General features: G+C 45.2%; 1 protein-coding gene across 1 annotated transcript in view; it reads left to right on the forward strand.

Moving 5' to 3' along the window:
• Window positions 1-241: 241 nt before the first annotated feature.
• The window catches only part of NR1H2 (nuclear receptor subfamily 1 group H member 2), a 61,685-nt gene continuing 51,029 nt past the window's right edge, over window positions 242-10,897 (forward strand). Inside the window, exon 1 of the mRNA XM_018562799.1 lies at window positions 242-346. The gene's annotated coding sequence lies outside the window, so the exon portion shown is untranslated. The remainder of the gene's footprint in view (window positions 347-10,897) is intronic.

Here is a 10,897-nt window from a genome sequence, read left to right on the forward strand (position 1 = left end):
TCTACAAAACAAAGGTAACCCTTGCAGTGCTAGGAGGGACCCACCACAGGAGTAAAGTTTTTGTTTTTCTCCCGTTCAGTGACCTCGGCACAGCCCCCGATCGGAAATCGATGACGCACTCCAAAACCAAGTGACAGCGATCTCTCGCTTACACCCCCCTCCTTCCCTATAAGCCAGTGGGGTCGATTTCCTGATTGGCCGTCTGAGCATGGGAACTCGTAGTCCCGTGCTCGGCGGGCGGAGCCAGAGGCGGAAGTGTCGCGCTGGTCTGGCGGAAGACAGCTTTCTGAAACTAGCCGAAGAGTTTGGAAACGGAGGAGGAGGATGGAACGGTGGGGAGGCACAGGTGAGAGGAGGGGTGTTGTTGTGTCTGGGAGAGGACAGAGCGACCGGTACAGGAGGGGCACTCTGGAGCGTAGTGTGACACTCTATGACACATAGGAGGAGTCAGGTGACTGGTGCCAGGTAATGTCACAGGCTGCCACCAGATCCTGGGTGCTGTGCGTGGTGAGTAAATCTGACCATAGGTGTGCGGTGACTGTGTTGTTAGTTTTTTCAGCCTGCAGGAAGGGTTTGGCACATTAATTCAGCAGCTGGCATTAGTTGTTTCAGTAAAACACTTGTGTGCGAAACCTTAAGGGCACCATACATGTTACTATCTGAGCATGCAGCTAACTTTATATTCACCAAAACTATGTAACACAAGGACCTACCTCACCTATTATCCAGGCAGGCCCTGGCACTACATAGCTGTTGTTAGATCTACAGGAGATTGCGCAATTAGATTGTAATGTGTGTGGTGAGAGTAAAGCTGGCCATACACTGTACAGTTTGATTGTACAATCTCCTTTTTAGGCTCACCAAATTATGTAATATGAAGACAAACCTAACAGTTCATACAATTTGTATCCATGCAGTCCTTGGCACTGCACAGTTGTTGGCAATCTAAGTTAATAGTTCTATCAGATTGCTTAGGATGTGATCTCTCGGCTCTAATGGGCTTTCTTAGTAGCTTTTGACTTAAAATTAGACATGTCAGCTGATTTATGTTTGTTGTGATCACCAGTCTTGAAAAATGCCTTTTAAAGGGACACTATCCCCTTGCTCATTCATGGCAATCAGGCCCTCCTGACCCACTGATTCACCCGCTCCTCCATTGCACTGAAATCCCTAGTGTCAGACACCAGAGGGATCGGTGATGTCATTCCCTCTGTCATGTCACAGTGCTTGTGATTGGCTGGGAGACCTGAGCACTGTGACGTGGGAAGAGGTCATGTGTCCTCCCACATACCCAGGTCTTGTCACTGGCTGTAATGGAGGAAGGAGTAGCAGAAGAGCGCTGGAAAGAATATGCTAGCCAGACACTACTAAAAATTTTGGCTGAATCCTGCTGACTGGGCTGAAATTCAAGCAGTGTGTAGCCCAGTCGGCACCTTTCCATTTGACGAAAATAAATTTTGCTTCAAATGTGCCGCTATCAGAATACTAGAATAGTGACTGCAGCTGATTGTATGCAGTCACTGAGAATTTGAGGACCGGACTCCTTTGACAGAAGTCAATTTTAAAAAAATCAACTTTTGTTGAACTGAGGGATGCCAATGGGGCACACACTGCTTAAATTTCAGCCAGCAGGACTCGTATGGCCAGGTTGATGCTCTTTGCAGCGCAGATGGAGGACCACAGACACACCATCTTCAGTGCGTTCCGGCTGGCTAAGTATGTTGTGAGATTGGAGGGGGCGTGGCAGTGCATTGAAGTGAATGGCACCGTAGCCACGCCCTCCAACCGCAATGTGATCGGCTACGTGGGAACGCAAGGCACAATAATGCCTGCGATCCGGTCAGAAAAAAATGCTGCGTTAAGGCCTTGTTCACACCATACATGGCCCGATTGTGGCTAGAACGCACTGAATCACATTGTGGCCAGCTCAGTTTATTGTGTGGTGGGGAGGGGGGCGTGGCGGTGAAGTGAACAGCCGCAATACGATCGGCCACACAGGAACGCAAGGCACATCAATGCCTGTGGTGCGGTCCGAGAAAAATGATACTTGCATCATTTTTTCTGACCAGACCTGACTGCAGGCATTGATGTGCCTTCCTTTCCAGTGCGGCTGATCGCATTGCGTTCACTTCACTGCCATGCCCCCTCCCGCCCCACAACATACTTAGCTGGCCGCAATGCGATCCAGTGTGTTCCGGCCGGAAACGCACTGAGGGTAGTGTGAACGAGACCTAAAAGTCTGACTAGGGGGACATTCACACCACATCCAGATCATCTCCAGACCAGATTATTTCCGGACCCAAAATGCATCCTAATGTATCCCTATGCTATTTCTGGCCTCTGTTCACACCAGCGCAGTCTGTTCCAGACCAGAAAAATACTGCATGTCTCATTTTGTCTGGTCTGGAATGCACTGGAACTGCGGGCAGGCTCACACCATTTTCCGAACCTGCCGTAAAGGTGCCCTGTCACTTCTGTGAATACTATCATCAGGATAATTAGAAGCCGCCCTGCAGGCAGTAGTAATAGTAAAGCCAAATTAATGAACTTACATAATGAAATAAAAGTTGTGACATAAAAAAATAATATAAAAGCACACGGGCAACATCCACGCATGCACACTCATAACAGACATTTCTGCACAGGTATGATGTGCATACCCTTCTAACAAAACCCGCAGACACTTCCGCATACCACAGATTTAGGAATCATTTTAGAGTCCTTGTTTTAACATAATGCTAAATATTTCAAATGTTAAAAGCTTTCAGTGTCACCTGTCTACAGTTTTATGTACCTGCATTTATTTTCCATAGTTTTGTAAAATGAGAGATGTTGCCCTGCAGCAAAAATGTTAGTAACTGTAAGGCCATATGTAAATATATCAAAAAGATTATTAAGCTAAGTAAATAGTATAGTTCCGTGGTTTGCTGTTTACATTTTATGCGGCTGCAGTTGGATTAGGTATTACCTGCTGTATTACTGGATCTTGAGGTGTGTTGCAGAATTGATTTGTTTAAAACATTTATTTATGTTTTACTTTTTATGGTAAAAGTGATCCCCAAGGCCTATGGCTGACCATTCACTAGAATCCAGTAGCCATTCAGTCTAGAAGTTGGTGGCCAATTACATGTTTCCTTGCAGCAATAGAAAATACCAAAATGTTAGCCACCAGTTGGGGTTTTTCTTTTAATTTAAAGTGGAAATTACGTTTTTTTTTCTTTTTTTTTCTTTTGGTTACGGATTGCTGACAGGCAGGCTTTTTATGACAGAGGAGACTCTGCAAGTCTTCTGTCATAGAAGCTTCTTCCTGTCTGTCGGCTATTTTCTTTTCTGTTCACTGACAGGATTCTTGCTGAGATGAAGTAACCCCTGTGAGCATGCATGGAATAGAGCGGGGGGAAAAGTTTAGCCTCTGTCAGTAATAAAAATCTGTTTGTGACTCCATAGAGAAGATTTATGTTCCCTTTCTGCATCCTCAGCTGGACGGAAATTGCGGGTATGCTCTCCAACAAGAGCACAGGCAACATTTACCGTATATAGTGGGGAAGGGTTTTTTTGTTTTGTTTTTTAATTGATTGTATTGAGTAGATTCCCCGCACTTCCTGTGCTGCTGACCAAATGGGAAGTAAGCAGAATCGACACAACACAAACACCCCCAAAAAACTAGTAGTAAAACCCAACAGAGGTTCTAAACTGTTCCCATTCTGTCCAAAAATAAAAAATGTCTAGAATTGGGTTTTAAGTCACTGACACCGACCAGTCATGCAGATTAGAGTCAGAGAAAGTCAGAACTTCTAATCAGAAAACTTACTCGAGGATAGTGAATCTTATTGTTGGATCTGGATCTTCAGAAGGCATTATTTGCCATCTCCTAATTGCAAGACTTAAAGTGACATTAAACCCTCTGATTTTTTAACATAAACCAATACTGTAATGTGTGCCTTACTGTAATCCGTGGTTGTTTCCCTTCTCTTTGCTGCTCTTCCTTTTTAAATCCTTCTCTCTTCTCATGCTAGGGGAGAACTTCCCTTTGCAGCTGAGTGCCTCTTCCTGTAGTGCTGGCCCAGGTTGTGAACCTACGCACAGACACCGTGTATCCATTTCAGAGACAAGGCAGTCTGCTGCAAAACAGAAGTTCTGCCCAGCATGAGAAGAGAAAAGGATTTAAAAGGAAGAGCAGCAAAGAGAAGGGAAACAACCATGGATTACAGTAAGGCACACATTACAGTATTGTTTTATGTTCAAAAATCTGAGGGATTAATGTCACTAAGTATTTATAGCAACAATTCTCATCAATTTTAACATGGAGGAACCCTTCATAAAACAATTTCCGGTTTCAGTGAACCCCAGAAATAATTCTCTAATATACAGCCCGTGGTACGTTCGCGTAATGTATTCAGTGAGTTGTAGATATAATAAAATGTACCTCTTTAAATGTGAAGCCTGGAGTCGCTTTGGTGTTTATGACAACGCTAAAAGCGTTCTCAGTGACAACCAATTTTCTTTGGTGCCCAGTGACAACACTAAGGAATGTATTTATAATGCCTTGGTGCAGTCTTGGACAGGATAAATAATCTGCAGGAGCCAGAGCATTGCATCTGCAATGCTTACTGTCTCCAACGAAAAAAAAGAAAAAAAAATAGGAGCATTTTTATTTAATGAAGAAGTATGCATCTTTTCGTTAAAAAAAAAAAAGTGGATTATGCCTTTTTAACCCTTTTAAGGACCAAGTTTCAGGTGCTTGTATTTCAGTTAAGGAAATACTTTTTTTTTTTTCTTTAATGAAGTATGCATCTTTTGTTAAAAAAAAGTGGACTATGCCTTTTAACCCCTTAAGGACCAAGCTTCAGATGCTTGTATTTCAGTTAAGAACCAAAGCAATTTTTGCTGTGTGTGTTCAACCGCAATTTCCATCTTTATTATTTTTTGCACCAACACATATTCTATACCGTTTTGACCAAAAGGGCGTTAATTCGATGTGACATATGCATATACACTGAGTGGCCAGATTATTATGACCACCTGATGTTTGTAGGCAAATTAGCTAAGAGAACACGAGTGAGACCTTACCTTGCTTAGGTGGCCCCCACAATCACCAGATCTCAATCCAATTGAGCATTTGTGGGAAGAAGTTGAAAGAGCCATCAGGCAGCTGGTTCCACAACCATCATATCTCACAGAACTGGACGGTGCTATTCATCAGGCATGGTGTCAGATTCCTCGCATCACCTTTCAACATCCCGTGGAGTCAATGCCAAGAAGAATCGCTGCAGTATTGAAGGCAAAAGGTGGCCCAACGATGTACTGATGGGGTGGTCATAATAATCTGGCCACTCAGTGTATAAGTTCTCATTTCGCGCACGAGGGAAGTGTAAACCCTTTAAGACCCATGACGGAATTATTCTGTCATGGGTCCTTATGGCACAGACAACCATGACGGAATAACTCCGTAATTGGTCCTTAACCCCTTCATGACTGAGGCCCTTTTTTCATTTTTTGCACCCATGTTATATTCCAATTAAATTCAAACAAGATTTGGCCCCTGCATCAAACATAGGGGCAGCACAGTGGCTTATTGGTTGGCAATTCTGCCTTGCTGCACTGGGGGATCTCTGGTTAAAATCCTGGTCAGGGCACTAGCTGCAAGGAGTTTGCATGTTCTCCCTGTGCTTGTGTGGGTTTCCTCCAGGTACTCCGGTTTCCCCCTACACTCCAAAGACATGCTGGGAAGGTTAATAGTAGAGCTGCGGCTAACGATTATTTTCAAAATCGATTAGTTAGCCGATTAAGTTCGAATAATCGGATAAAAAATAAAATACATTTTTAAAAATGACTCCAGTGATGGGACTACTAGTTTGTATTGAGATTGTAGTCCATCACAGGAGCAAGCTTGGAGCGGTGGAAGTAAAAAAGAAAAAAAAGTGTTGTGTGCAATATAGTAAAATGAAAAGTGTAAAATTATACAGTAATGAATGCAGAATGGCACCGGCTATAGAGGACTACAAATCACAGCAATAGTACATTATAGCTGGTGGTATTGCGCTGTATAATGTATTATTGCTGGGATTTGTAGTCCTCTATAGCTGGTGGTATTCCGCATTGCATTGTATCATGTATTATTGCTGGGATTTGTAGTCCTCCTATACAGCGCAATGCAGAATACCACCAGCTGTATAGGAATATAACAAATCCCAGCAATACATTATACATACAGTGTATAATGTATTGCTGGGATTTGTATTCCTATGTATAATATACAGCACAATGTACCATCAGCTATAGAGGAATACAAATCCCAGCAATACATTATAGAGCACCATGTGTGGGAAAGTGCAGGCTTACCGGAGCAGTCTTCCAGTAACTTGCTTCTGAGATCGGGCCTGTCGGCGGCTGTCATCCCCCCGCACCTGCTCCTCCTTCTCTCCGCGTCCCTGTGCCAATCGTGGATGTGGGCGGGTGGTGAGCGTGAGGCGGGGAGGAGGTGTGGCGTGTGAATGCGGGCAGACGGGTCTGGCAGAGGCGAGCATGAGGTGAGGAGGAGGTGCGGCACACAGCGTGTGGAGCTGTGAACAGGGCCAACTAATCAGAAGCCGGTTAATCGATGATTGAAAAAGTTTGTTGCAGCCCTAGTTAATAGGCTCCTGTCTAAAATCGCACCTGTATGTATTCATGTGAGATAGGGATTGTAAGCTCCTTGAGGGCAGGGACTGACGTGAATGTGTACAGTGTAGAGCATTGTGTAAATTGTAGGCTATATAAATACCTACAATCAATAAAATAGGGTGAATACTCTGAAAATGATAGCCAAATGCTCTAAAATACAGACTGAGCAATGTCCAGCAAACATTTAGGCCTTGTTCACACCAAATGCAGACCAGATCCGGTCAGGTTTCTGCACACGCAGTGTAGTGGGTTGTGCCGCGTTTTAGATGCGTTTTGGATGCGTTTTTGATGCGTTTATTAGTCTGCATTATTAGTGACAATTAGATCTCAGAAAAAATGCCATCTTAGATCTAATTGTCACTAATAATGATGCAAATCCAACCTCCTAGATTTGTTTTTGGGATCATCGACAACACTAATTTTGCTTTGGTGCTCAGTGACTAACTTTTCATTTTATTTTAAAACTTCAAACATAAATATTGGAAAAAAAACATGTTTGCTTTCTATTGTGAAAACTCCTTCCCAATTTTCTGTACATCAATGTTAAGTGTGAGCTTCACAGACCATGTCCCATAGATCAAGCTCAACTGTGAATCATATACAGTGGTACCACGAGCGCTTCTGTTCGCGAACAGGAAGTTCGGCAAAATGTTGCCTCCGTTCGCGATCTCCGCTTCGGGTGATGAACACAACCGCAACCATTTTCCGTGCTCTGACACATGGTCGTGACTTCCTCTAGTCGGGATCACTGTGTGATCACAGTTTGATTCGGTTCCCAACCAAATCGGTTTGCGACCAGAATCGCGGAACGAATTAAGTTTGTGAACCGAGGTACCACTGTACTTGTTCTTAAAGGAGAATTATGAGGCGAGTGATTTTCACTCAGCCTCATAATCTGAGCCGACCTGTGACAATGAAACTGTCACATTTTGGCTCAGTAGATCGGGAAGTGAGCGAACACATACAGTCGCTCGCTCACTTCTCCATCTATCCCTGCAGAGGTGGCTAGTGATCCCTCCCTTTAAATGGGAGTGACAGTGGGAGAAATGGCCCTATATCTTTTACATGGGTGATCAGAGGTACCCTACTTACAGACAGATGCAAAAATAATTGCTGTCAGTGATAACAAGAAGAAAGGCTACACTACTCCTTATGCTGCTGGTCTGTAGAGTGACATTGGTGGTAGATCCATGCAGGCCATATTAGGTGAAAGATCATCCCGCCACTGCTCACAGAACCTCCTTAAACCTGAGGAAGCCTGGTTGCGAAAAGCATTACTAGAAGGAGCTGTTCATGTGGAAAGCTTATCATCTAGTACCTTAGTTCTCAACTGGTGGGTCGTGACCCAAACGTGTGTCGCGACCCCTTGTTCAGTGGGTCACCACATGCCTTCCACTTTTCTAGATGAGGCTCCTCAGCACAGCACTGTCAGTTCTCAGGCCAAGCAGCCATTCAAAATATGCTGCCCAGTGCCAAGTGTCAGCTTGAGGTGGGGTGACATGGGGCCATGGCCGCGAGGGAGCTTTATCCACATGTCCATTGCTTGCAGCTCCCTCGCGTGCCTTGCAGAGATCCCTGGACCGGAGTGATGTCATATTCTGGCTCCTGGCAACTCTACAGGGCATGCAAGGGAGCTCTCAACCTGTGTAACCTCAGGACCCACATTTCTCCTTGGCCAGTAAGTCATGAACCAAGTTGCACTGCAATGGAACGTACGGGATTGTGGTACAGATCCACCCAGTCTCCCTTTCTTATGAGAACTGGAGTGGATCCTCTAGCCTGGGGTCCAGTGTGGGCTGCTGTGCTGTGATGGAGCTCCATCCATATATGCATTGCTTGCACAGCTCCCTTGCATGCCCTGTAGAGAGAGGTGCCAGGAGCCAGACTATGACATCACTCCGGTCCAGCCACCTCTGCAAGGCACGCGAGGGAGCTGCAAGCAATGCATATATGGATGGAGCTCCATCACAGCACAGCAGCCCACACTGGACCCCAGGCTAGAGGATCCACTCCAGTTCTCATAAGAAAGGGAGACTGGGTGGATCTGTACCGCAATGCCGTGCGTTCCATCGCAGTGCAACTTGGGTCACGACTTACTGGCCAAGGACAAATGTGAGTCCCGAGGTTACACAGGTTGAGAACCACTGATCTAGAACATTTCTTTTTTTTATAAGGGTGTCACACCCTGGGTATGTTGAGCTGCATCTTACAGATCTCTAAAGCTTAGACTCCACAGAGAGCTTCAGTGACTTATTTTTCGACACTTATTCTGGTTATTAGATTTGCCAGGGAGGCTCATATACAGAGTACTTGGGCAGATCTTGCAGGTACAAAATATTTTTACAAGTTTACAACATGGGTATATGAGTGTATAATGATTTTCTTGGTGGAATCAGCAGTTCTTAGTAGGGCTGCAACAACTAATCGACATAATCGATTATAATCGATTATTGAAAAAGTTGTCAACTTTTTCAATAATCGATTAATCGGCTTCCGATCAGTTGGCCCTGTTCACGGCTCCACACACGCTGCACCTCCTCCCCACCTCACACACGCTGCCAGACCTGCCCGACCGCATCCACGCTCTCTACGCCACACCTCCTCCCCTCCTTTTTTTAATTTTTTACTTCCACCGCTCCAAGCTTGCTCCTGTGATGGAGTGCAATCTCAATACAAACTAGTAGTCCATCACTGGAGCCATTTTTTAAAATTTTATTTTATTGTTTATCCGATTAACCGATTAATCGAACTTAATAATCGGCTAACTAATCGATTTTGAAAATAATCGTTAGCTGCAGCTCTAGTTCTTAGGCTAGGCCAGTGCCTGCTACAGTCTGCGGTTGGACAGTGAGGAGCAGCAGAACATTAATGAGGTCATGCTCTTCTCTTTTGTAAACATGTTCATAGTGTAAGCCTAGTGCTGCATAGGCCATTAAAATTGCATTACATTAACCCCTTCGTGACTGACGACGTACAGTGTACGTCGCCAGCATCGGGGCTGTTTAAACAGACTCCCGGCGACTTTTGCCGCCGGGAGTCTGTTTAAACTTGTAGAGCCGACTGTCGGCTTTACAACAGAAGCGATCCTGGCGACTTAGTGCTGAAAATGAAGTTTAGCTTTAACATTTTTGCTTCCAGTGATGTGTAAGTGACACTAATGTAAGTTAAAGGAGAACTATGGGGTCAGTGTTTTTCCCCATAGTTCTCCTTAGGGTAACGGGAGGACACAAACTAGCGTCCTCCCGTTACCCTAAGCTTAGTATACCGCGAGCTACAGGTTGCGGTATACTGAGACGCCGGAGCAGATCCCGACGTAGATGACGGGATCCGCCCAGCTGCGTGAGTGACAGCTGGCTCTGCCTATCTAGAGGCAGAGCCAGCTGTACCCGCCCCCTCCCCCGTCCGTTCCGCCAGTCAGCGCTGGCGGAGCGGGGAGAGGGGAATCCAGCCCCTCCCCCTGTCACGGCAGAGAGCCGTGACAGGATCGAGAGGTGAGCGAACGCCGGTATGTGTTCGCTCACCTCCCGATCTACTGAGCCGACCTGTGACAATCTCATTGTCACAGGTCGGCTAGAACTATGAGGTGAGTGGAAATCACTCATCTCATAGTTCTCCTTTTAAAGTGACACTAAACACCGGAGTTAAATCTTAAAAATACAATAAAAATATGACTTATTTGTGTATCACTTGGCTGTAGATCCTCAAATCATCTCTGGATTCATACTAACACGGTCCTTCATTCTGGAGGGTGGCTACTTTTCTCCCCATGATCCCTGTGTGTGTTGTAAAGTAGCCACCGCTCTAAGCTCACTTCTATAATCAACTACAATCTCATGTAGTTTATGAATGTGTATTGAGATTGTAGTCCATCAGGGAAGTGAGCTTGGAGTGGTGGCTGCTATACAACACACACACAGGGACTATGGGGAATAAAAGTAGCCACCCTCCAGAGGGAAGGACAGTGTCAGCACCAATTCAGAGATGATTTGAGCATGTGTGATAAACAAATGAGATACATTTTATTAATAGTTAAAGGAGAACAATGAGGTCAGTGATTTTCACTCATCCTCATAGCTCTAGGCGACATGTGACAATGGAACTGTCACAGGTCGGCTCAGTAGATCGGGAAGTGAGCGAACACGTACTGGCGGAACGAACGGGGGAGGGGGCGGGTACAGCTGGCTCTGCCTCTTTATAGGCAGAGCCAGCTGTCACTCACGCAGCTGGGCGGATC

Source organism: Nanorana parkeri, unplaced genomic scaffold (genome assembly GCF_000935625.1).
Source record: "Nanorana parkeri isolate BGI_ZX_2015 unplaced genomic scaffold, ASM93562v1 scaffold600, whole genome shotgun sequence".
Taxonomy (NCBI): domain Eukaryota; kingdom Metazoa; phylum Chordata; class Amphibia; order Anura; family Dicroglossidae; genus Nanorana; species Nanorana parkeri.